The sequence below is a fragment of the Pleurodeles waltl genome, chromosome 12, assembly GCF_031143425.1.
Source record: "Pleurodeles waltl isolate 20211129_DDA chromosome 12, aPleWal1.hap1.20221129, whole genome shotgun sequence".
Lineage (NCBI taxonomy): Eukaryota > Metazoa > Chordata > Amphibia > Caudata > Salamandridae > Pleurodeles > Pleurodeles waltl.
Window position 1 is genome coordinate 626,125,501 of NC_090451.1, and position 27,315 is coordinate 626,152,815.

The following is a 27,315-nucleotide window of genomic DNA, read 5'->3' on the forward strand; positions in this document are numbered from 1 at the left end:
TCAAAGCTTTTGTAACATATTGTTAGTATGATCTAAGAACAGTAAATGAAAGTCAATAAAATAAAAATACTACTTTTGCACTCTTGCACACCATGTTGTATTACTTAAAAAGGCACTTTTTAGGTTGAAGCCTACCAGACGGCACAGCTGTCTAGTTGCAATAAGATTTATTTTTGACTTTCTGAAAGCTTCCTTGGGAATGCAATCAGCCCATTGCTTACCACTGGGTTTCTGGTTGCTACTTCACATTTCCCGGCTTTCTATTTTCTGGCTTTATTTGCTTTAGGCTGTCCAGAATGTTTTCACTATTCCTGTGGAGCATCCTCTGCTTAAAGTGTTCTTTCACCAGTGCTCTCTTTCTGTAAACAGAATCTTATTCTTATCTTGTCATATTTGCTGTGCTTCAATGACAGAGATAAAATGTCAGGCTCTGTCTTCTGAGGGAGTGTGGTGTTCACTCTTCTTTCTCTGACTTCAAAGTGAGAAGATTTATCTGATAATCTTACTGGGTACTTGCAAAGAAAAGCTGTTTTTTTTTTCAGCACACACCTAAATTTAAACGTCTATAAGTGAGCTATGCAAATATGTCAGAACATACCAGAATTAGGGAAGGACAAATGAAGCACATTAATTCTGAAGTGTGGTGAAAACAAATATTTTAATACGATCAAAACGTATGACCTGGTCCTCTGACACTAAAGGTCTCATTTACCCTTAAGTGTTAAGCTATACTCCTCTATATCTGGGTAAGTAATTGTTTTGTATCCTTGTAGTGAACTCCGGTCATCTCGAAGCTTTTCACGTATGCGTGTAGTGTGCATGTGTTTCTGTCAACACTGGCTAACAGGAATGCAGAAGATGTGTGCTCGGTTCATTGCACAAAATATGTACAAAAGACGCGTTTCTAGGAGCGCTTTTAAAAATAGCAAAAATCTCAAGGCAAGTCTAAACAATGAGGCTGAGTAGAAACAGGCACACCTAGTGTAATTCCAGACATTATTGTAATTGTTAAGAACAACGTACGCACGTCTGTGTTACTGCGCTTTTTAATGGTATGGCCTTTACGTTATTTACCGTTTTAAGGAGTGACTTAGAGTGGGGCCCACATCTGCACCCCTCTCCCGGCTAGAGGACCGCCCACCAGTGTAGAGATATCGGTCATTCGCTGCAGATCTCCGTTGAGTGAGTGCTGTACAGGCCACCTAGTTCTGGCATCCTGGTCAGTACCTGTTCTTTCCCTGCAGAAATATGGAGGTTACTTCTGCAGAACAAAAAACGTAGCCCTGATGAGCAGAGCACTTGAGGGCTGCTGTTGAATGTTCCTGCCCTGGTCAGCCATGCTTTGGAATTAGAAAACAAAGTTTAAGAGGCAGGAGTAATCCGTAAATGAAGAGTAACTTTAGCAACTACTTCCCGGTGAATGGATGGTGATTTTTCTAAACTTTAGTGCACCAAGAGTATGAAAGTCACAAGCATTGGCAAACTCAATAGGTCTTGCCTGTGCAATAAATATTGGCTTTGCCAATGTGCTTTAGACATGTACACCAGCATGGCAGCTGTTCAGTATGACTAAAAGTTAGTGGCATAGAGTGGAATTGCATAGAGAGGGGAAGAGTGGCATAGAGTGAAGAAGAGTGGAGTGGAGTGTCATCGAATGAGTGCCCTATGCCCCTTGTCCTGGTCTTAAAAAAATAAAAAAAATATGGGTGCAGGCTGGTGGAAACCCTGCCCCCTTAGGCCCCCATAGACGAGGCCTGGAGGGACCTACCCTTGGGCCACCATTGAAAAAAGGCAATTTTTGCCACGATCCAGCTGGACTTCGCAGGACTGAAAAATCAAAACAAAATGTTGTCTTAGGCTACATTGTTTAATTAAACCATTGTAGGCCACAGGGAGCTCACCACCAAGGATGCATTCCATAAGGGGAGGAGGCACATCCCCAACCCCCTAAACAATTATAGGGCCCAGGAGGCCGATGGGGTTGAAACCTCCACAAAAAAGGGAGGAGGGCTGTCCTGGCCCCCATCCCCATGCCTTAAAAGGCCTTGGGGACCATGTCTCCCAGGACCAATTTCATTCATTAAAGGGGAGGGAGGCTGCAGGGCCCCCTCCCTAAGCCACTGTAGGCCTTTGGGAGCCCACTGCAGGGGTCAAGAATTTGAAAAAGGGGAGGGGTGCCTGACCCTTCAAAGGCCCTGGGACCACATCCCCTGGGGCGAGAAACATTTTAAAATGGAGGGTGTCCACATGGTCCCTCTCCTGAGCATTTAATGACCTTGGGGACCCCATCCACCGGGGCTGGCTTCCTTGATGTGTCCCGGGAGCTCACCCCCGGACACAGTGGTTTCCCTGCCTTACTGGTGCAGGCAGGGAAACTTGTGTTTGTTCCCATATGGTGGAAGCATTTATGAATCTCCCGCCAAACGGGAGAAAACACAAAGTCTGCTCACAGTAGGCGGTAGCTTAAAAATGCTCCCACCAGCTGGGAACAGACTTGTGATCTGTTTCCCTGCCTGTACTGATGCAGGCAGGGAAACATATCTACAGATTACTCCTGCATGGAGGGAGCAGCATGTATAGATGTTCCCTCTTGGCAGGAGCAATGGCAAGACCAGGGCACCCTCCTATTTAAAATAGAGGCCCAGGGGTGGGGGGGGAGGCGGCTGTGATAACCGCAGGGACCAGTACAAGACAGTTCGGCTCTGAATCACATGACATTTTTGCCACTATACTTTGGACCCAAAGACCTGCATTTGTAACAGTTTTTTTTTCTCGAAAAAGCCCCAGGCGTGCATGCCATATGGGGTGAAACATGTGTTGGCTGGGAATTATTTGTAACGCCTTATACAAATATTTAAGATTCAATTTCATCTGGGACCACAAGATTAATAAGTTATTATACAAAAAAATACGAACTATGAACTCCAATCCTCTTTCTTATTTTGAAATTTGGAAATATACAATACAAGGGACTAGCCTACAACATTATATTTAATCACTTTAGGTAGCAGGTGCTTTAATAAACCATCTTAGGTCATTCAACATCCACGAATCAAGATATCAAATCACGGCTTCACCACTATACCTACGTATGATGGCGAAACAAGGAAAGCAGAGCACCTAATACAGTGGTTTTCACCTTGGATCTTGCAACAGGTAGGCCTATGTTGAAAATGTGGTTCTCCTACTTAACTAAATATTTTGATTTTCGATGAATCATGTTCCACCTTTGCATTTGACCACTTATCTGCCTTTATGTGGTAAGTTCAAAACATTCTCAGTACAAACATATTGCTACAAACATATTCCTAGAAAACAGGTGCCAGCCAGGTGATTTTATCAAACCATCATTAGTATATGGGCTTGGCTGACAAGATGACCAGATGATGCACAATTGTCCCTGATTATATGAAAAAAACTTAGGGGGTTATTACGACTTTGGAGGAGGTGTTAATCCGTACCAAAAGTGACGGTAAAGTGACGGATATACCACCAGCCGTATTACGAGTCCATTATATCCTATGGAACTCGTAATACAGCTGGTGGTATATCCGTCACTTTACCGTCACTTTTGGGACGGATTAACACCTCCTCCAAAGTTGTAATAACCCCCTTAATATACTAATTTGTCTTAAGTAATGCCTTAAATCTTACATTATCACTAGGGTGAAAAGTACAGAACTGCCAAACACATCCCAGAGTGTGCAAAATAGATTCCAAAGATTCCTGAAATCACAAAGCAGTTCTTGTCCACAGAGCCTGGTAATCTACACCGTGGTCACTTGGCCCAGGTGCCTTCCTCTAACGGGACACATGCAAACACACTGCACCCAAAGGACTCTTGTACATAAGATGTACTCACCAGGCCCAGTCTAACACTCTGTTCTCGCAGAGCACAGGCGCACAGACTTTGCTAAAACACTCTGCTATCCAAAAACCGAAGTACACACACCCTACTCTCCCAGGGCTCAGGCACACATCCTGCTCTCACAAAGCCAAGTAAATAAGCCAGGCTCATGTGGCATGCCCCAAGCAAATTAATTATACAATCAAATGAAATACATTTCAAATCCTGAATTTGGTACGTTAGATTGACCTTAAAATAGATAGGATCTCTTTATTACCTACCAGCATCTGAAGGTTAAGGCACCGTGGACACTCAAATCATAGATTGTTTTTAAAATAACAAATGTATTTGTATATCAGATATACAATAACAATTTGTCATCTTATGCAAGAGATAAGTATAATCAATATATGGTCTGTAAGGCAAAGGCTGCATTTTTTTTTTAAATACACTAACATCTAGCATTATTCTGGTCTGTCATACAAAGTAGTAAAACAGATCCAAAATTAAGTGAAAGGGGAAGGCTCTTCCTTGCTTATGACTACCTCTCCATAAGCCCCAATGCAACCGCGTGCTTCCCCAGATCATGCGATGTTTCCAGGACCATCCTCTGGCCCTGTTGACTAGGATTTCTAGGACCATACTTTAGACCATTGCCCGGGCCCAACATTTCGAACCTAGAGTGATGAAAGCTAAAGACTCTCTGTTCTTGCCTATCCTAGACACAACTCATCTCAGCCTGACATTGTGTAAATAGCACAGTACATCGCATTAATTGGCCATCAAAAACTCTATTCCTCTTCCTTTATCTAGGGTGATGAAGCATTCTGAACACCAAAAATCTTGCAGTGTAACCGGTCGATGCCAGCCCTCAGTTAACTGGACCAAGATGTCCTGTAGCCTTTGTGAGCAGTGGCAAGTTGTGAGGCACAACTGGCTGCTTCGAAAGTGAATGAGGTCACAGAGGGTCGGAAGGGATCTTGGGGGACACGTGCAGTAGATCATCACGGCTGCTGCACATGGCGGACAGGCTTACCCCTGTCCGACTATAGAGAATCTGTTAGACTTACAACAGAGGGTAAAACCAAAACCACGACCCAATGTCACCAGCACTCTGCTTCGTTCCTTGTCACAAGGGGGACAACCAGTGCTGCTGTATTTCAGATCATCTGGCTGTAACTGGCGGCATGTGGCCCCCTTTTCAAAGCACATTGTTTTTTGGCTTCGCCATATCTCGAGCCTTAGCTCACCCATGTCTCCTAGCCCAATTTGGAGCAACTCTTTATTAGGTTTCTCCTAAATGGGAACATCTTTGCATTCAAATTAGAAAACAATCCCCGACTCCTCAGGACCCATTTCTATTAAATGTCTTTTGCTTCTAAACTAAGCATGTCAAGGATCTGAGGGATAATGCTGAGGTTTGGGGAACATGATTTGAAGCAATCAATTAGTTTATTGTCACTGATAAATTGCCTTACAGTATAAAATTATCCATAAAATCGAATTCATTATCAGATTGCATTTTACATAATTTAAAAGGCTCCGAAGAAATCTTCCCCATAATCCAATACACGAATAGCAACATATTACATTATGCATCATTAATAACGTACCATAAAAACTTCTACACAACATAACATATGACTAGCAATCATGATGTTTACATATAGTACACGGTGCCCATATTATGAGACTTTCTATGGAGGTTTGTACAAGGTACATAGAAATTTATAGTGCAAATGGTTTCCAGCTGTTGCAACTCATGTGGCAGACATCCTTGGACCGGCAGGAAAAGTTTAAATATTTTTTTATTCCAATGTGGAATCGTTTTCACCGCCAATCTTTCGTTGCCTCACCTCCTCTGAAACCCATCACTCTTCTCTGATACCAGAAACATAAGTGCAGATAACATGGACAAGCCAGTTACTGTTTCAGGACACCTACTCACCACCACTACCTTTCAGTCTTGTGGCGAATTCATTGATGCCTTCTTTTCAGGATCTAACTGGGACATGCGATGCCATTGCCCCAACAAAGCACAGTGTTCTATTAATGGACTGTATCTCAAATGAGGATCATTTGGAAAATATCTAAAACAACTAGGAAATTTACAATATAAACTAACAAATGAGGTGAGTCCCTAATCTCCTCCCAAGAGTTCTGCAATAAAAGTTAAACTCCACCACCATTTTCCACCCACTAATTTTATCACAGCTTTCTAAAATATCGACCACTCCAGTATAGTGGAGTGATTAGGGCTAGCAGCAAATGCATCTGATCAAACTGTGAATCGGTTACCGTCCTTCCTCAGGTACCTCCAGACATGGACTCCTTTGATGACTGTTCAATGGACTCAAAATACAGGTCACTTACCAGGCCCAGTGAGAAGTGTTATCTGAATGTTATATCAGTGGCATCTGTACGGAGCAACTTCTGCTACTGAAGTGATCTCATAGCTTTTTCGGAAGTCTGGTGACTTTCAAGCATAGTGTTTTTTTTTTATTCTGGTCTCTGGCTACGGTTAGGAGGGTATGTCTTATTCAGTGAGCTTTAAGTGTATAATTTTCACTTTGAGGCCAGAGGGCTTTACCAATTATTGCCCTATCTCCATAGCCAGTTGGGTATCTTGATTTCCAACTTCATTTGTATATACTGGCTGTGTTGAATGTATGTTAGGAGTTCTATCTTCCGCATTTTGTTGGATGTGCGTGGGGCATCCTGATGGAAAGTGTAGTTTTGACAAGATTGCTTCTTTAGAGAAAGATTGGACTGAGTTGCCTTAGGTTGCTTCTCTTCCTCTGCACGATAGACGGACTACACATCATTGAATTGGGGTCTTAAGTGTATCCCGAGGAGCATTCACTGAATCTTCAGGTGTGGAGTGGGTATATCCAGAAGACGTCTACTCTCTGCTGGTCCATCATGGGTTCTGTGCATGGAAGTACTACTAAATCACTAATATGTTATAAATACCATCATCAGCATACGGATCGTCCATAAGTGGGACTAGTCCATCATCGATCTGAATTGGTATATTTCAGAGCTGCACTACGAGGTCACCAACATGCCCCTCACAACCTCATTAGCAAATTGAGTACAAATCAGAGAGATTGAATAAAACTGAACTCCTAGCATGTGTACAAATTAATATTTCTTTTTTTCTGCCTGACGTTTGGCAAGCTGAAGATGTACTTTTAAAAATACATTAACAACATCAGCATTGGGGATGACAATCGGAGAGAGACATTTCAAGGTACCAAACACTAGGGCACCCAGATAAGGCAGTGTGGCCTATTAAAGGCATCATGTCTCTATTTAGGTATTTACCATTGTTTTGCGAGGGCCTACTGTCCTCTAAGATACTGAACTATGACATCATTAAAATCATCAATGACATCATCAGTGTGTGGTCACCACAGCTACTTAGCAAATGGACTATCCGTGCAGGAGAGCTTCTCTCTTATGCTGTCTTCTGGCCCATGGCCAAGATGAAGGGCTGGTTTTATAGCATGGCAATGCCTTCGTCAGCTTCATCAGTCAATACGTCTCCCGCACCACAAGGTTCGAGTAAGGACAAACAAGGTATACATGGAGTCAGCAGCTTACATTTTCCACCAAGAATTTATGCTGTTGCCGCACCTTGCTGTGTTTGTTTTTTGTGACTGGAGCTCATTCACTGTTATCTTCTATTTATATAACCGGCAGCAGAAAAGATAAAGGTGTCTATTTTAAAATGACCAATGACCAAAAATGAATTTGCCTCTAATCATTTCCTGAGGTAAAGAAAGTCGTTATCGTAATCTCTGGCCATTTGCCATTCACAAGATAGTCAAGGGAAAAATGACTGGTTTAAAAATGTTCTCAGTTTATATATTCTCAAATAAGCAGAACTTTAGATAATGGGTATCTAACATAGGAAAAGCGGTATTTATGCACAAAAATCCAAGATACACCCTAACAAAAAAGGAGTTAATTTTAGGTTTTGTAATATAAAACAAGCTTGGATGGTGCCCTTGTTCTGAATATTCTATGCAGAAACTATTAAAGCCAACAGTAAATATTGAGTCCTAAATAAGGTTTACAAGAAATATTATCCCGTTGAGTGTTAAGTTTCTACTAATAATTCAAATGGTCATTATTTATAAAAAACAAATTTTAAGACACAAGGGCCCTCATTACAACCTAGGCGGTCTTCCCAGAAGACCGCCGAGGCTGTGGGCGCCAGAATACCACCAGTGCTGGCGGTATGTCTGGCTCCTTATTTCGACTTTTCCGCTGGCCCAACAGAAAAGTCACATCAACAATGCTGATTTGCAGCGGGTGCAGTAGCACCCGTCGCGCATTTCTGGGCAGTGAAGTGTGCGATGGGGCTATGCCTGGTGGCCCCTGCACTGCCCATGCCAAGTGCATGGGCAGTGCAGCCCCCAGGGGCACCCCGACTCCCCTTACCGCCACCCTTTCTATGGCGGTGTCTACTGCCACGGACAGGCTGGCGGTAAGGGGAGTCGAAATCCCCAGGGCAGCGCTGCCCTGGCGGATTACGACCGCCTGGACTGCCATGGCGATATACCGCCGGTCCCAGCGGTGTTACCACGGCGGTACCACCACGATCAAAATGGTGTGCAGTACCGCCAGCCTGTTGTCGGTACTAACACCACCTTAGCCCTGGCAGTCACCGACAGCCAGGGTTATAATGAGGGCCAATATCTATGTCTGACCATATTGTGCCTATGATATTCTAGTACCATATTGTTCTGTTGCACCTTTAAGGGTGTATTACATATTCTTTTTGTAGGAAATCCATCTTTTCTGCATAGTCACTCTAAATGTTTCACCGTTTACTGCCCCTATTTCTGCTGTTCTTAGACCTCCATGCACTGTGACCCCTACTAAACAGGAGTAAGGTGCTTGTGCTTGACCTTTAAACATGTCTAAATTGACTTAATCCTAATTGGTGCAATTAACTTTCCTATAAATTCCTAGTTTATGAGATAGAAAATGTACCATGAGCCTGGTAGTTAAATACCACCTGTGGACTGCCGCTCCTACTGTGCTATCCACAGAGTGGGCCTGTAAAACATGCTTCAGGCATACCATGTGTAGCCTGACAGCAGCAGCTGGAAGCCTGCTGCCCAGACCTGTCAAAGTTGCCCGTTTCACGTGGAGGAAACCCTGATTTCAAATATTAAATAAATAACCCCTAAGTGCACCTTGCTGCCCAAAGATAGCGTGCATTATATTTAAGAGTGGAACATGTATGACATTAGAAATGACGAATTCATTCAGAAACTAGGCCCAAAACCACTTTGGTACTGGTCAGTATGTTACTGGCACATTGGAAAAGTCAAACTATAGATTATACACTTTAATCTATATATTTTGACATGTACCAGCTACAAAAAGGCTTAATTTAAAAAAAAAATACAAAATAAAGGTGAAGTCAGATTTTTATATATATAAATATATATTGGAAATGTAACTTTTATGAAGTAACTTTTACCCTGCCTGAAGCTATAGGAGGCTAATTAGTATTAGCTCTTCAACTACTGCCCAGCCTATACCTGGCCTAAATAAGGTGTAAAACTGTTCCACAGCCTAGGGGCGTATGAGGGTGAGAATATGTTTTCTTCCCTTGGCAGAAAGGCCCGCTGAGGTGGGACTTGAAAGTTATTTAACTTCAAAACAGCCTCAACTTGCACTAAATGTCAAGTGACACCTGGAGGGGGGCCCCTCTTTTTCCCTTTAGTCCGGCTGGCACCAAACCATTTACTCACCAGTGGCAGGAGACCTACCCCCAGAACCGGTTTTGAGTGACCATAAAGGCAGGACTGCTCATTACCCTGGCAACATCTTTGAGTGGGCATACAGGCTCTGCACAAGGGAAGAACGGCTGTCCATCATGGATTTTGGAAATAAGATGAACTATGGGGTTGTTTGTAGGACTTTGGGCCGTTTTTGACCTTTCTTCTATAATGGGACAATAACGCTAATTAGTCAAGACTTGGGTCAGCTTTGGGAAACCACAGTGACCCTAAAAAACTAAGTCTACATGGAACATTTCTAGTTGGGAGGGGGGGTCATGTTGGGCCCAGGGGCCTTTCCTTTATGAGTGCATTTTATACCTTCCATTATTTTGTCTTTTGAAAATGCTTCCAGGAGATTGGGACTAGGTGTATTGCTACTGAAGTCAAGCTGTGGTGAGGGGGTTATGGGGGACTCTAGACATGGGCCAGCATTAAAAATGATGGCGCTGAAGTAATTTATCCATGTAGCCTCAGGGATATTGGCTTCCAGGTGTTTTTTCTTAAAGCTAGGGCTTCCTCAACCTTCCTCCAAAAGGCCTGATTGTCTTTCCCAGCTGCAAATCTTTCCGGCTCCAGTCACTGTCTTATTTGCAAAGTCAGCCTTCATCTTTTTCTTGGTTAGGAACTTATAGCTGGAGCTTGCAACCTTATAGCCAGTTTGTTGGGTTCTCTTTGGAGCACGCCTTGTAGCTCAAGTTTCAGACTCTTGCACTCTTCATCAAACCATCCCATCTTCATGTTCTTATTTTGGATGGTGAAGGATTTCTTAATAGAGCAATATCTTGAAACAATTTGAATGAAATAGTTCAGCAAAAAAAGTCATAAATGGTCTCCCAAATTACTTCATTCGCTATTAGCATCTTAAGTTCTGCCGTCAAGGGATGCTGTTTCTATGCTGAGACATGCGCACAAAACTTCAGAATGTTTAATGAGTTCATTTTTTGTGTCCACCTTGCTTTATTATTGTTCGGCAAATTGCCGGACCTGTTTGTCCTGGTCTACTGCTTTTTGCCTTGGTCCTATCTGGCCTGTTTTATATATTGTTGATCGTGTTTATATAGTGTTTCAGCTGTGTGTTTTAATCTATTTTAATTTGCATATTGTGTTTTTAATTTGTCTGTTCAAAAGGCATCTATATTTTGTACTATGGGCCAAAAGCCCTTTAATAAATATCTAAATATCTAATATGGGGCTGTTCTCAGTAGGGAAAACAGGAACTGCTGTGAAGGTCGGTCGGGTTGCCCCAGGGAACTTTAAACCCATTGGATTAGGAAAAGCCAGGAGTTGCCTCCATGCACGAGGCATCAATGTGGCACCCGAAAGCACCTCCTTAGACCACTTATTGGACCTGTGGAAGATAAAAAGACAACTTGCTTTTAGTGACCTCATCAGAGTCTTGAAGGACTGGACATGCTCATTCCTGTACCAGACAAAGATGTGGACTGAACTCCTGTGCTACTACAGGGACACAACAAGCTGGAAGAGGCCTTTTCCCTGAAGTGGCCAGCAACCAGTGGCAACTGGACCTGAACTGGACTTTGTTGCTGGCTTCTGAGTTACATCCTCAGAGTCTCTGCATGCCTTCCCTTCCCACCTCCTCAAAATTATTAATTGGTCTTAATCAATTGTGTATTCTAATTTCTTTATAGTAATCAAAGTGTTTTTAAATTTAACACTTAGTCATAGTCAAAACATTTGAGTGATCATATAGAGACGATGGGCCTGGTTTAGATGTTGGCGGAGGGGAGGCCTTCGTCACAAACATGACTGATACCCCATCTGCCGTACTAGGTTCTCATTATATCCTATTGTGATCGTAATACAGCGACGGGATATCCGTCACATTTGTGACGTAGTATTCCATCCGCCAAGATTTAAATCGGGCCCTATGTCTCAAATAATGGGTAAGGGCAATCAATATACTCAAGTTTGACACATGTTTGTTAAGGCCTTGAAAAGCAGCAGAGTAGCTGCAAAACAAGTGCTGGCTTGGATACGAATTTAGAAAGGCGTTTGGCCCGTGAATATCTTATGATAAATAGTAATATATATAATAAATTCGACTAAATCATTGGAAGTGTCCTGAAAATCGTTTTGTATTCCATTACATCAGATTGCATCCTGTTCGGTGCTGAGCCGAAACTTTCTCCCAAGCACCCCAAATGACTCTCTATGACATTTAGATTGACGTACATAAATGTATCTTACGTGGGCACCCTGAAAAACTACCACATTGCCTGACGCAAGCCCTATATAGACCTGGGCTTCCTGGAAGCGTGTTGTAGCAATCCAAGTCTCCGTTTACTGGCATCGTTTGCACAAGTGGTTGTGTAGAAATCTGCTACAAACAGACAGAGAGCCTACCGCCTCCCAGGCCATCCTGCTGATAAGGAGGCAGCGTGCGCGTGTGTATTTGTGTGTGCAAGCCTAGGTCTGCGATATGGTTACAAGCCCAAGTCTGCTTGCTCGGTGGCGAGCCCTCCAGATGCGTGGGAATGAAAGTGCCTTTAAAAATAGCCAAGTTATGCAGGGTGTACAAGCCGACTGAGAAGGAGTTGAAAGCAGGGTCATCACTTCCAGAGAGCATTGGAATGTGTGTGGGTGTGAAACCAAACCACTGGTTCATTTCCCAGTCTTGGAGCAGTGTAAAGAACGATATGGCCGTAATTTATCTATTTTGTGAAACGAGAGCATCTTATCTAGGGCTTGGATAGCGGTAAAAAACAAAAATTGCTGGGCTAAAAAACTAAACACCTCTTCAGCATTTCCAGAAAGCTGCGTGGGATGGGGTGTAAAGTAGGTACCGCAATTTGCCAAGAAGATGTCAGCGAAACTGAGCATGTTACGGGAAATATATTTCGTTAGCATCTCAAATAACTTCTTTCCTTGTGCAGAAAAGCCAGGCGAGATACAGGCAGGAGACTACTTCAAGTAAATAAGGTCTAGGCCGACGAAAAAGATCTCTCAGTGAAACATATATATTTCTTACACGAACCAGTCTACTACAGACAAACATTATGTGAAATTTGAAGTTATGCAAAATGCTGAAAATTTTACAAACTTTGCATAGGGTGAAATTCAATGAAGCAACATTACACCAGTGTAACAAAAATGTCACACATGCTTAGCGGGAAAGCTTTGTAGCGGTTTTTGGTTGGCCGACAAACATACCATCCGTGTGACTCTACGCTGATGAGGCATAGGGTGGAAAGGCCTTTCAATTTTTGGTTGGAAAGCAAGCATGGCATCTTCATCTATGGAATGGGCGGTGCAAATGGATCAAACAGAAGTTTTCTTTGGCCAACAAACCCATCCCAAACATCTGCTCAGTGCTAGAGGGGCTGAGCTGAACGGGTCTTACAGAAATGTTTGCTTGGTCTATAGAAAGTAATACAAACTACACAGCCACAAACATTCTTACAGGTGCAATTTGAAGATGTTACCACAATGCATGGTGTGCTACTTTTTATTTTTTTAATTATTTTAAAAACCATTACAGACTCTTGCTTAATTTGTAGTCTGCATGTTAATACATACTGGCACTTTTGTGCAAGAATCAAACCCATGCCAAGGATGGTGTGATTTGCTCACCTCACTGAACCAGTCTCCTAATGGAAAATGTCCACGACTTTTTGTATTAAATATCTATTTGCTTGATATGTGACAGGCTCTACACTAGTCCTATGAGGTTTCTTAAGCCAAATTCCTGTTATGTCATTGCATTTTACATGTATGTATATAAGCTGTGCATTCTGCCATTGGCATCAGAGTACTCTCTAGGCCCACTTTAGTGCATTCCATCTCAGACTGGATTCTAGTGCAGTTTGGGATTCGTAGTGTGTACAAAGCAATGTGGAACTAATTGATGGTCTCTCGTTGCGTATTAACTGTAACGTAAATGTGTTGGGTGTGGATGGAGGTGTACTCAAGATGCTTATTTTGGAACGGCCTGGTTTGGTTTGCGCATTGCCTGGCAGCTCTATATGTTGGTAGTGGTTTATCAATTGATCACAAACAAATTCAGCCCTGGCAGAGACTTTGTTTGAGGTCACTTAAGTGTTGCTGATAACAGCTCAACGTGGTGTGGGTTGATGAAACACAGTCATATCCTACCCGGACAATTACCCGCCACCTTCCCTGTCAGCTTAGCCTAGCCTAGTATCTCTTAGAGTATTCTCGCATAAGCAGCTGGTCTGTTTTCTTAATTTTCTACCCATTGTGTCAAGTCGGGTTTGGGAAAGTAATTTCTTATCATCTCAGAATATTGTGCTGGAGAACAGTCTCTCACTTTACCATGCCACTAAATAATGGGCCTGGTTCTCAATGAAATTAGTAAATATGTACTTTAAATGTTACTGCCTTGCATTAGATTTACTGATTTTTTGGAGCCAACAGAATTTTCCCAGATTATGCCTCCAAACGTGCAACAGTCACAAATTTCCAGGCATACTCCTAGAAGGTTTTTGCAAATGATCAATTGAGACAGTATGTATTATAGACACAATTTTTTATATTATACATTCACCATAGAAAGTATAATTTTTCTCTGTGGAGAAACTGATTTCCATATTGCCGCACCAAATCTGGCTGAGTGGCATCCCTCATTGGATTAGAAAACGTCTGGCTAACTCAGAAACACTGTTTAAATTGTGTGGGAACCTATCAGGTGCCGTTCAGGCGTGAACTAGGTGCCTGGTTCAGCTATAGGGCTTCTTTGGCCCTGAGTCCAAGACGAACCAAGGTGGCACGTGGCTCTGCCTACCACCCATGATGTAGAATGAAACACAAAGCATTAAGCTATGATGTAAAACAAGACTAAAAGACACACAACGAGACACTGAATTGCACAATGTGAAGAAACTAGAAATCTCAAGATCTATCTTGGCTTCCCCGCTTGGCCGAATTGTGTGATCCTAGGCAAAGATTTTATTTTGTTAGCCTTCCTTTTCTTCCGTTATCACATATCACAGCACCTTCAAATATGTGGGATCAGGATGCGCGCTGTACAAAAATCTCGTGTTTGATTTTAATAGAATATGCGTTTGTTCCATGCATAATAAGCATCTAGCCCACATTTAGGGTACACATGGCCCCTTGCTTGCGTCTTAGCTCAATAATTGCATTGTCATTAGAGCAGGGGCAGGAATGTTTCTCAGTTCATATTCAAACAAACTCACTTTTAATAGATACCTTTCAGTACAGGATACAATCTGATATGCTAAGGTGAAAATGAAACACTTCTGTTTGTTAAAGAAATTCCGTTTTTTTGTCTTTTTTTTAAAAAAGAGCTGGTCATAGTCTGACATGATCTTTGTCTCATGATTTGCAAGGCAAACACTTTTAGGGCTCACGTCGACTCCCTGATTATTTGCTGGCTCTCCCTCTATCGTTTGCTTCTTTGCTTTGCCAATAGAATACTGAATAATCTGCCATGAACAAAGAAACTCTCATGCACACACTCACACACACACTGGCGCACGCTCGCAAGCAGGGAGACACATAAACGACACAGGCTTGCTCTCACGGACTACAAACGATGTGGGAACGTACCTGGCGTAGTCCTCCACATGCACGTTGCTCTACACGACTAAGGGGCAGATGTAGCAAAGGTTTTTACCCATTCTGTGTCTATGGGGAAAAGTGTTTGTACATATGACCCTAAGAGTCACAAAGTTTCCAAGCTTCCAGATCCCACCAACATGGCGCCAGAGTGAGGCTGCAAACTTTTAGCCAATCAGAAGCTCAGGTAGGACGGTAGTCTCTCCTTTTTTGCTTATAGCGGCTTATGATGGGGCATAAGGACGTATGATTGACTGGCCCAAGGGTACCATTCTCGGACATGCTGCACTGCCTCAAGTTAGTGCAACACATGTCAGATATACATTGTGTCAATGTGAGGCTGGGCTGTAACAGCCTGCGCTAAAACACATGGGCAGTGTAGCCAAAGGGACCCTCTTCTGCATCGAAAGGCGACATTACAGCTATTTACATTTAAACAAATGAAGGGTAAGATTGTCTGTTTTCATGTGAAAGCTGTGATATGTATGCAGTGAGATGCAGGGTGATGCCCCGGCATGACAGTGTGGTGATTCATCGCCTTAGCGCCCACATGGAGAAGCCACCACTAGTAATTTGATCAGCTACTTGGAAGTTCACTGACATGTCACTGTAACTTTGCTGTGGGTAGGAAGCTGTGAACGGGAAAAATACCAGCCACCCTCTGTGCATTCTGCAGCGGATTGTTTATCATAATATAGAGGAAGAAATATTGTCTAGCAAAATATTGAGGTCAAAATATGGAGATGATCAATGCATATGCAAAACTACAGATTTACTAATTTTGACTACACATTTACGTGCCTTAAATATATTGTCAAGTTACATGTATGTGGTTTAAGTATTTTAAAGCTATATTTACCTATGTATAGCTTAACTTTAGCACATTTGGGGTCTCGATATTTTAGCCCCACGATCTTTAGCTCGGAGGGGCAGCTGAACAAAAACCAAAGACATCCCTACGTCTAGTTTTATTGTATAGTGGGGAAAGTGTGTGCTTAGATGCCTACATGTACCCCTTTTGTACTTTCAAGTTGTTCCCCTTTGGCAGGGCAGCCTGACTTTCAGGCCTATAAATTAGCCACTGTTTTCCTCTATCTTTTCCTACTGTCAGAGTTGAGCAGCAGCAAAAGCCAGCGTGCATACAACCTTCTACTTAGGAAAAAAAAAATTATTACGAAAGTATATTTGGCTCTCCAGATGCTTTTTACCCTGAACTGCAGAAGTGTGTTCTAAACCCAACTTCAGCACGTAACAGAAATCATAGGGCAGAAACTTAAGGATGAGATTAAATTTCAGTCTGTGTGTGACCTGTAAAATAATTGTGAACATATTTACTACAGCGACCTTCCTTGTCAATTTCTTGGGGGCAGAGTTGGTAAAGATACAGTCCACACATACAGGCAGGGGATATGCTGACTCTTATTAATAAAAGACCTAATGTAGAGTTTGGTAGATGAGACGCACTTGTGAGAACGTAGAGGATACCCGCCTGCCGTGTTACACGTGCCATGGGGTTTACAGAACTTTTAACGCAGCGGGAGGGACATCCAGCATGTCTGCTATGGAGTACTCTTTTGGCCAAACTCTAAAGAAGACCCTCCGTCTCTTCTTGACTCCGCCACTCTCGCCTCCACACTAGTGCTGCTTCTGCCTTCTCCTACTGTGTAGATGGCAGGGATTCGTTTTCCAGTTCCAGCCCTGCTCAGAAATATTTGAATGGATTTTGGGCCCTTTTTGGTGTCACCATGTGTCGCTATCTTGCCCCCTGCAATGACCCTAGTGATATTTAGGCCTGCCTCTTCAATTCTTGAGATTCTCAGATTTGATATAAACCATATCACAAGCCTCTAGTAGCCCCAGCAGAGATCTGAGTACTTTTGCGCTCTACGCATTCATGCTGAAAAAGCAAAGAACTACTGTGTTGGGTAAGGACTACTTCTGCTGGACGTCCAGCATTTCCAACTATCAAACTTTGCCTGTATAGCGTTTAGGCCATTTCAAAGAGCTACGAGATAATATAGGGAGAGCTGGAGTCGGACAGAGCGAAGGAGGGCGCCTAATGTTATGTCATATTGATTTCTTGTGGCTCACTTGTGCTGCCGTAGGTTATCGTAGAGTGCTGCAGAGGTAAAGGAAATGAAGTAAGGTTTGGAGAGGGAAGTGAGTCTGAGGGTGAGAATTGAAAGAGATCAGGAATGATAACTGATTGATCAGAGATGAAGTGCAAAAGCATTTCTATCTTGATTTAAGACATAAATGAATTTTTATTACAAAAAATAGGAGTGATTGCTATGAAAGCTATAATGACCAAGTTCCCCTACACTTCATCACTTTACCCAACTGGCATTACGGAATTCAATCACGGTGCGAACTTGAATCCCATACCATAGTCGGTCTAATGGCTCATTGAGTTAAATGCTAGTGGTAGCATCTCCTGTGATCTTGAGGTTGCAAATTTGAATTCCAGCAAGACCAACTAATCGTTGCTTCTTTCAAACTCCTATAAATAGAAAACCCTATTAAATTAGGTAACAGAAACACCTGTTATTTGCAGTGCCTACAAACAATTATTACTGAGTTCCATAGGGCGGATCCCGTAAAACGATCTGCCTTACATGCAAATATGCCTCCACGGATTACGAAGCGGGTGCAGAAAGGTGTGGACTGCCCCAGCTCTCATAGGATATGTAGGCCACAGCAAATAGGAGAACAAGAACTAAGGTTGCGGCCCCAGAAGGCGCATTGTGCCACCCAACTTTGGGTATCGGAGTAATTCCTCTTGCTTGTATGGGCTATCTGGTATCTCCTGGTGGGCGGGTGCTAGTCCACTACCTATGCTAGTAGCCTAAACTTCACGGGATAATAAACACCAACTTTGGGGGCTACAACGAAGAAATCTTGCAAGATACAATACTGCTTTAGTACAAGACCCAAACAACAGAGTGTTAGAGATCCTCAATTTACAGCATAGAAGGCCTACGTTTTACATTATGAACTGCACAAACCCCAGCATATTTAAAGCTGTGAATTATCTGTCTCTTCTAATAGGTTTGCATTTATCCATCCTATGCACTGTGCCCAGGGCAAATTCACCAACATTTCAGCTCTCAATGCTCACAAAAAAGTCAGACCATTTTCTTTGATGATTCTTTTTCTGTTCTCTCTCTTCTACTGTGTTTTATCAATTTGTGGTTCAGGACAATTTTCACTAACACACCATTTCTCTGAGAGCGTGAAGGAGGTTGGTAGGAGGCAGGCAGTGCAAAATACTCAGCTGTCACCATGTATGCACTCCAGGACGCACCATAACATATCTATAATTCCTTGTTTTCTTGATTATATTTTACCATATGTGTTGTATCAGATCAAAATGAAAAGTGAGCCTTTTCAAAATGCCCGAGAATGATTCTATTGAACCATACCGTGAAATAAGGAGCGAGGCTTCAATTGTTAATTAGCTGAATGTGAAAGCCCGAGTGTTCTGTTCTAATCCTGGACCCCCTCTCATCTCCGTTTTGTGATTCTGGCCAAGACACCATGGAGTTATTAGAACAAAGCCATTCCAATGGAATGTATGTTATTGATATGATCACCTTACCTCTACATACAGTTAATTTTACTTCATCACTCTATATTATCGTCCCTTTGAACCCTACAGCTAACATTAGAATGGAGCAAAAGGCTTGAGGGGAAGTGCTAAAGTCAGTCACATGTCAAGTTCTTTAGAACTCTGACCCTAATTTAAACACTGAATTCAAGGAGAGGATGGTCAAAAAACTGCAACTATGAGTTAAGACTGCACTTTTACGTGTAAAAGGTAGTTTATTAGCACAGGACTTCCATGCTGGGAGGTTTTGAATGGAGGTTTAAAAGCTCCTAACTGGAAATGTGTTTATGTTTACAATAATACATAAATACAAAAATAAGATGTGCCCTTTTAAGTCCTGCTCCAGCATGTTTCCCGTCATTATGAATGTAACTACCGGCTCTCACGCTGCACCCTTGGGACATATCATCATGCCATTTTCTTCGATCAGCAGCCCAGGCCAGTAATTGCCTCTTTGTGTTTCTAAGCTCTGCTGTCAGAAAAAACATGCATTAACTTGGAGATATTTCGAGTTAAGATTTGCACCCCAGACGTGAAAACAAGCACACAGATCTCTTCTGTGTTTGGGCAGTAAACAATGATGAGGTCCCATGGTTATTTTTGTAATAACACACCATTGTACCATGGAATTTTAGAGGCAGTGGCCTGAAATTCATTTTCCAGTTTCTCTGAACGGTGAAATTTGAGGTACTATGTTTGTGTTAACTGTTGCACTATTATTAATTTACTCCAAACATGAACAAGAAGAAAACTTACTGTATACCAAGATTATTGGCCACGCTGCCTTTGATGTAAGATTACACAGGGCCATTGCACATTGGGTAGTGTTTCTATAGGGTTGTTAGTACTGGGACGAAGTCGAACATCCTCGGACATGTGACTGCTTCCTCCAGCAGGTGGTAGAGAGATGGGTGTGCAGGGTGATGTGCATGGACATTAATTTGCCACCAGTAAAAAACACAGCCACTAATTGGGATGACGTGGACCTCTGAGAGCAACAGGCCCCTTTGCCACTTCACCTCTTGCACTATTGCTAACTACGCCCCTGGACAGAGTGGCATCCATTCACGTAGACGAATTGAACGAAAGTAAGCTTACATGTACCCGTTATGCCACCTACATTTTGACATAGTTCCATGTTTTTGTGGTCTGGCCTGACAGCACAGCTGTCGACAGACATTTATGTGAGTATCACCAGGAGAGGGGCTTTGTCTCCGCCCACATGTTGGGCGATGTGAGTACATGCTCTGATTGGGCAGAAGTTGAGTGCTTCCCCCAAAAAGTGCTTTGCTCTCCACACGGCTGTGATCGTTTTGTTTCTTTATGCAGCGGCCTGAGCTTCACTCTCCAAAGGCACGCACGCGATTACAATGCTAATAAAGTGTCTGAAATAACTACCTATTTTATGACAGGGCAGTCTTTACCCTACACGGATTTTTAGTCCGGTTTGACAGTGCCTTTACAAGCCGGACCTGTTGACTTTGCCAGTGTTTGTCTGCTTAAAGGTTATCTTTGCAATCTTGGTGACCAGCATTTTGAACGAAAGAAGTGCGTATCAGGCAACAATTTCAGGCACTAAGTTACGGGGTTCCCTCTAAAACGTTTCCATAGCTAGTGTGGACACATCAGAGGCGATTTTGGCTCGTGAAAGCGTTAATGTCCATCGCTGGAGCGTGGCCCTCGCATCTCTCTCTCAGAGCACGCAAGAGCCACACATCCTTCCAAATCTCAGAAAGGACTCGCCATATGAACTCCGAAAGCGGCATTCAAAAAGCAAAACAACTTAAAACATCAATGTTAATCAACAAAGTAACAGAAAGATACATTCCCCTGACACATTATAAACAGCCCAGCCCCTTGTCGGTCTTTCATGGAGGATTTTACACCAGCATTACCGGCGCAGGCAGAAACGCGGTATGCACATTGTTCAAATAAAAACTCAGATAAAACGTTACAAAGATTACATGAAAAAACACGGAGAACGCCAACATTAGCAACAGTTGCACGTTACTACGGAGGTAATTCTGTCGGACACAGAAGTGTCTCAAACGTGTATGACAATCACAGATAAACCTGGCCACGTGTAAGACTCATTTTCTAGAAAACACCTTCAGACCAAATATTCGGAATATTCTAAAGCCAGTGGCCTTGCAATAAGGGCGAAGACAGGCGGCTCTCAAAGGTACTGAACAATCACTGACACACTGAACCCTCTTCGGGAGTCCATCAGTATTATGTTGTTGACATGCGTTGAGATCTGACGTGGCACCGTAAGGATGAAAGGAGGCGCCTACAAGCGCGAGAGATTAACATGTTTGATGACCAAGCGAGAACCAGCGGCGGTGTCGCAGGGACTCTGGGGTAGGATCCCAGTGTCGGCGACACCCCCATATCGAGACAGACATGAGAGGGCAGCTTACCTGTCCTCCGAATATCAACCGCCCCCGCCACTCGCCCTTCGCTGGCGTCTGTTGTGGGCGCAGGACCAGGCTTCAGCGCCTCGTGCTCTCAACAGCACTGACGGGGAATGACAGCTCGTCCGCGGCTTTCACCGGTCACATGTGACAGGAAACCAGAATATCTGCCCGCACCTCTCACAACCAGCAAGTTGCAACACGCAGGCCCTTTGGTGATGGTGATTCAACAGGGAGGTTTCAACACACAAAAACACACACATCCCGAGCAGGTTAAGATATGAGATTCCAGGGTTTTTGCCGAAAGCTGGAAAAGACGTAAGAGACATTGTGGCAGGGTCGGTCTGGTTGCCTTTCCAGGGGGACAGCCATTTTGTTTTACTCAAAAGGTTGCTCATTTCTACTGTGAGCGTGCACCCTTGACGCCTGTGCCACTGAAACTGTGTGAACGCTTCAGATTCAGAAGATATATCGAATGGCGCGAAGCAGAGATCAGTGCAGAGCACAACCTAATAAAATGTACCTTTCATAAAGTACACACAAACTGGGTTGTACCCCTGCCCGATAGCCTGCATCTCTAGAGTAGGCCTGGGCAGAATTTTGATTATCCCAGTGTGATCAGAGTCATTGTGATAATTCCACGTGACCCTGGCCACCCATAACAACTGGAATTACACAAAGGCCACAAACAGTCCTAACTGGTTACAGCAAACATTGACCACACACCTTTCTAACTGAATAGAGCACAAACAACCCTAGCAAACAACAGTACCAAAGAACTGCATACATGAGGATTGGAGGGGCATCCCCAACACTATCAAACAACAAGGCCAACGGGACACCAACATTTCTAGCAAGTATGAACCATGGAACCACGGTGTGTTTCCAGACTCAGTTGCCCTCCTGCAAAATTAGGGGGTAGGATTCTCATGAGTGGACTAACAGGTTGATGGATGTGCCACCAGGACACCCAGTCAAAGAGTGGAATCTCCACACTATGGCCCAATTTGCAACGCTTTCCTCTATCAATATCTAGGACTAGCCCCAGGAAAATTCATGAGTAAATCAACAGTTTGACACACCGACTCCCTTAAAAATCTTCAAGAATTTGACCCACAGGCTGTGCTTATTTTCTGCTGTCAGTGGCAGGACGTGAGCACCAGCACTCATTTTGGCAACTATTTTTCATCGTGAGAGTTCGGCCCACAAAAGAATGAGAAAGGCGAAAAGGAGAAAGAGAAGAAGGAAATAAAATATAGGAAAATGTGTCATGGGGAGAAACAGAATGAAAAAGAAAGGATATCAGAAGCATAGTGTGGTGGACGAAAGAGGCAAGAGGTGGAATCAGAACAAGACAACCTCCGTATTTAGCAACCCCAGCGCTCGACAGTGCCAGTGGTGGGCTGCTACGAGAAACTTTGGGCCTCTGCACTTATCTTTTTATTTACAATTCAAGCACTGGTAGGGATTATTTACTTCTAGTGCTCCTTTGTGCCTAAATCGATAGATAACATTTAAACCAAATCAATGTTGTGTAGATAGATTTGCCAAGTCCTTTCAGACCGCCTGAGATGGTCAATAAATTCTCTCCTTTGTGCCGGTAACAACCTCCTATAATGTTCTTGGCTACCCTCACACATCCCAGAGTCATTAAATGACTACCTGTGATCATCTTCCGTTCCTCTGACAAATACAAGCAACAATATTGTGTCACAGTTTCTGTACAAGGAGTTAATAAGTAGGGCAGGAGCATTGGCCCCGAGAGGACTAATAGCATTAGCTCTCTGAAGATTAAGAGGCGATCGATCATTTCATTATTCACACGTGACTGACTCCGCCCCATCCTACCGGCTTCTACCTGATTTCCCAATACTGGCATCCACTTTCCTGGCAGCATTGTTTTGCATGAGTAGACCATTTTCAAACTAAGCACCTAACTTAGATCTTATAGTGCAACTTAGAAACCTCTAATTTCAGAGAAAATTCTAATTACAGGGTATAAACCACGGGCTGAAATTCCTCCACAGTATCTATGAGGTGGAAGAAATCCAGCCAGTGAAATCTACTCATTATTTGAAGTTTCCTCCAGAAATTTAAGGATTTTCAGTTCCCTACAAATCCTAAATATTGGCACAAGTCATTTAGAGGTACGGTAACTTTGAGTGGCTTTCTTGCCTATCACCAGTGTTAAAAAGAACGTCAAGGCTCATTCAGGCAGACCCAGACTAAAGGCACTGTTGTAGTATAAATCATTGTGCTACCAAAGGAGAATCTCGAGAAGCTTTCAAAAGGCAGCTCTTCTGCCTCCACTGGTATCACTGGGGCTTGGGCAGATGGGCCAGTGCCCTGGCTCTGTTTACCCCCCCATCCTTGTGCTCCATCGCCACAGCTGTTATATGTGCCAAGCGTGGCAGAGAAAATCAAACAGGCACAAAACACAGTCATTTTTCCAAATATGTTTCACTGTAAAGCAGTGTATTTTCTTAAAATCTATCTATCTATAGTCAGATTTAAACATTTTAAGCAAACATTTGTGTTTCTATACATACACAATAATATATACACACATATATATATACACACATACATATATATATATATATATATATATATAGAGAGAGAGAGAGAGATAGAGAGAGAGAGAGAGAGAGAGAGACTCCTATCTGCCTTAATCTCTCTTATTGTAATGCTGCAAAAAGTAGTTATAGTTAGGACGTAGTTTCCATAGGAAAAGCATTTTTTCTTTTGCAGATAACTTTGGTGCCGTTTGATAAATTCATGAATTTTTAAAAACTGGTTTGCTTCTCATATCTGCTGTTTGGAAAGTTTCATGGTGATTCATTAAGCGGAGTTCAAGAGAAAGAGGGGTCCCAAAACACACGTTCCCCATGCAATTTTTAGACACAACTACAGCCCGAAAGCTAGATCTTGGTCTAGAAAGAGTGCTTTTTCCAATATGGTGTAAATCAGTTCAGTGGTTTTGGAGTTATTAAACAAAAAAGAAATATAGATATCTAGGGACGCAGATCAGGGGAAAAGCAAGGCACTGATTGGTTGTTTTAACATACAGTAACTGTATATTACTTTAGGTTAAAAAGAAATTCAAATTCACTGAAAAAAGCCAAAGGTTAAATGGATGTTATAGTTAGGTTCACAGTTTACCCACACAAACCATAGAAATTCAGCAGTTGTAGTTATAGAAACTATAACTCATGCCAAAAAGTAACTTTAGGTCACAAGTTATAGTTTCTTTACATAAGTATAATTCTAACTGAACTTCTGAGGTTTTGTATGGGTAAAATGCCAGCCTAACTAGAAGGTCCCTGTAACCTTTGTTTTTTTTTTTTTACACACGTGTAGCCGTCCTAAGTGCCCTCTGCATCCCTTTATCTGTAGCCCAGCTTTGTGCCTCCCTTAAAATTCACTTCCGGAGAGGACTGCCTGTCTCAGTGCAGCGTGAGCTGTTCGGGTGTCATCAGCCTTCCTAGATCCACGCCTGAGTCATCGTGAGCGCACTAATCCACAAGAAATGCCAAGAATTTACAAAAGGCAACAACCAACCTGCTGGCAGGGGTGTCCATTCATGACACAGCTCCTGGACACACAGATAGCACACACAACCAATTTGTTGTGAACAGAGTCCGAACATAGAAAAACGCTTTCACATAAATGGATGGGCCCTGCTGTACAGTGGTGTATTTCGTGTATTTCGCAGTCGGTTTGTCTCGGGTGGGGTCATTCACTGAGCAGGCAGAACGGCCGGGTTGTAATCAGTCAGCTGCGACAAAAGACGGCCTGGGTAAAGGCCTTTGGGCTCGGATAGTGTCAGTCATCTGGCATATGGCATGGGCAAGCGTGGAGTCTGGTACTTGGCAGGCAGCGGGGTTGGGGCTGAAACAATCACTCGATAAGCAGTCAGTCAGTCACTTGTCAGGGAATAGGGCTAGTGGTAGAGCCAGTCACCTTAAAGACAGCCAGGTAGGGAAGAGCAAATCACCTGCCAGGCAGTGGGAGTTGAATCGAATGAGTCCCATCAAAGGTGGAGTGGCCGTGGTTGAACCAGTCACCTGTCAGAAGGCTGGGTTTGAGTCAGTCATCTTAAAGGCCATCCAAGGTGACTGATTTCTGCATTACCGGTCTGTTGGCAAGTCTACTAATCTCCCCGTAGCTCAGTGGTCTCCAAACATTTTAATGTCGCGCCCCCCAGTTGAAAAATAAAAATCACTGAGCCCCCCCCTCTGAATTTTTCACAAATATTTTTATAAAGATGACAATGTTTAAATATGTCTGGCTATATTTAAACATTGCAGTTAAGTACGGTCACCTTTTTAAAAATGCAATAACATGTTTCTGCTTAAAACAAAACACTGTTATCTGTGTAATGTTTCTTTTGGCCAGAGCTTGGCACCCCCCCGGGTCCACTTGCGGCCCCCCCAGGGGTCCCACCCCCCAGTTTGAAGACCCCTGCCGTAGCTCATCCGGACTCATCTCCGTTGATAGTCTTTGGAGCATTCTCAGATTCACCCCAGCAGGGAACGTAACAGACACGTAGACGCCAATCCACCCAGCGTCTTAAAGGGGCAGGACTACCGAAAACAGATCCAGGTGTTTTTGTGACGCTAAACTGAGACCTTTTGTCCACTTAGTTCCGGTGCACTGTCGATCTACAGAATCAGAAACTAACAAAAGACTTGAATCAAGGCTTGACCGTGACCTATTCTGATTGACATTAAGTACTGACCAACCATAATCCACATTATTTATTCCGGATCCAGCTGGTCAAAATTGGGTTTTAGACTTAAAACAATAATTTTTAGGCGCTGTAAACAAAATAAAATTAACATCAAGAAGGCCTTTAACTCTAATGCATAAAAGGCTGAGCTGGCCTCGCTGATATTCCAGCTTTTAACCTGCAGGGTAGGGTGACCACCCAGCAATGAGGCAAATTCTGGACAGGACTGTAAAAAATTCAGGACAAAGGGTCAAAATTCAGGACAAAAATTCAAGAACAAACATCAGTTTTACAGACACACCCAAGAGACGCCATGCCTCACTATGTTGTCAGTACATTTATTTACTCTTTTTTAACATAGCACTATTTATTTACTATGCTCTTTTCGTGTTTGTCTCCTGGTATGCTACATTCAGGTGTCACATTATGTCCTTGTTCAGTAGTAAATGAATTCCCATTACACTGTGTCAAGGCCATCACCCCTACCCAAATCTACCCAATCTTTCTTAAAGAGATCGTAACAACAACATTTTGATTATGTTTCTGAACATTTTAAAACCCCTGGCAAACAGTTTGGGAAACATTAAGGTAATTAACCTTATGCTAGTTTAAACAAATTGAACAAAAGTCATCTGGCTCACCCCAACCGCCCATGGACTTTCAACCTAAAAACAATTTATTGAGGCAGGGCAGACGGTGTGGGTGACAGTCTCACACCTAATGAAAGGATGTGAGGTACCCACAGCTCGTCTGTAGTCTCACAGCATTAGAGTGTATGTCTGGGACTCTACATTTATCTCCGAACTGGGAGCCCAGACTACCAATCAAAGATAAAAAAAGAGGAGGATAAAATTAAGATCAAATGGAAGGTTGTTGCTAAGAACTTGAGAAATAAGGAAGAGAAGAACAAGGTGAGAAAATTCCTAAAATCAGGCACAATGGGTCCACCAAGACTATGGGAAGGTGTTGGGTATCAGGGGAGTTGTCTCTGTAGACAGGAGAGAAACAGAAGAGGCACTGTCAAGTGGCTGAACAAGAAGCACCTATCCACCTTGGCAAACTCTTCTGGTGCAACGGTCCTCTGTTCGTGCTTGCGAAGGGTGAGCGGGGGCCTGACCCCTTGCAAGGTTGTGCAAGGCAATTGCCCGCTTTGTCCTTGTCTTAAAATAGGTTTGAAATGGAGCAAAAGCCAAACTAGTGATCTGGGTTATCTCGAAGAGTTAAGTACACATAGAATCTTCAAAATATTTGGGATGGAAATTGCACAAACAAAATGTAAAACTTTAAAAATGTAATTAGTGTTTCTTTAGCATACAGCACTGTTTTCCTCTTTATATACAATTAGACCTTAG

The 27,315-nt window shown here is 42.9% G+C and overlaps 1 protein-coding gene across 4 annotated transcripts in view; it reads right to left on the minus strand.

The window, feature by feature from the left end:
* The window catches only part of SEMA4A (semaphorin 4A), a 279,310-nt gene that overhangs the window by 109,903 nt on the left and 142,092 nt on the right, over positions 1-27,315 (minus strand). The window contains exon 1 of one of the 4 annotated variants that reach the window (XM_069218010.1): positions 21,238-21,369. The exons of the other annotated variants lie outside the window; for them this stretch is intronic. The gene's annotated coding sequence lies outside the window, so the exon portion shown is untranslated. Of the gene's footprint in view, positions 1-21,237; positions 21,370-27,315 lie in introns of those variants that run through there. 4 annotated transcript variants of the gene reach the window in all.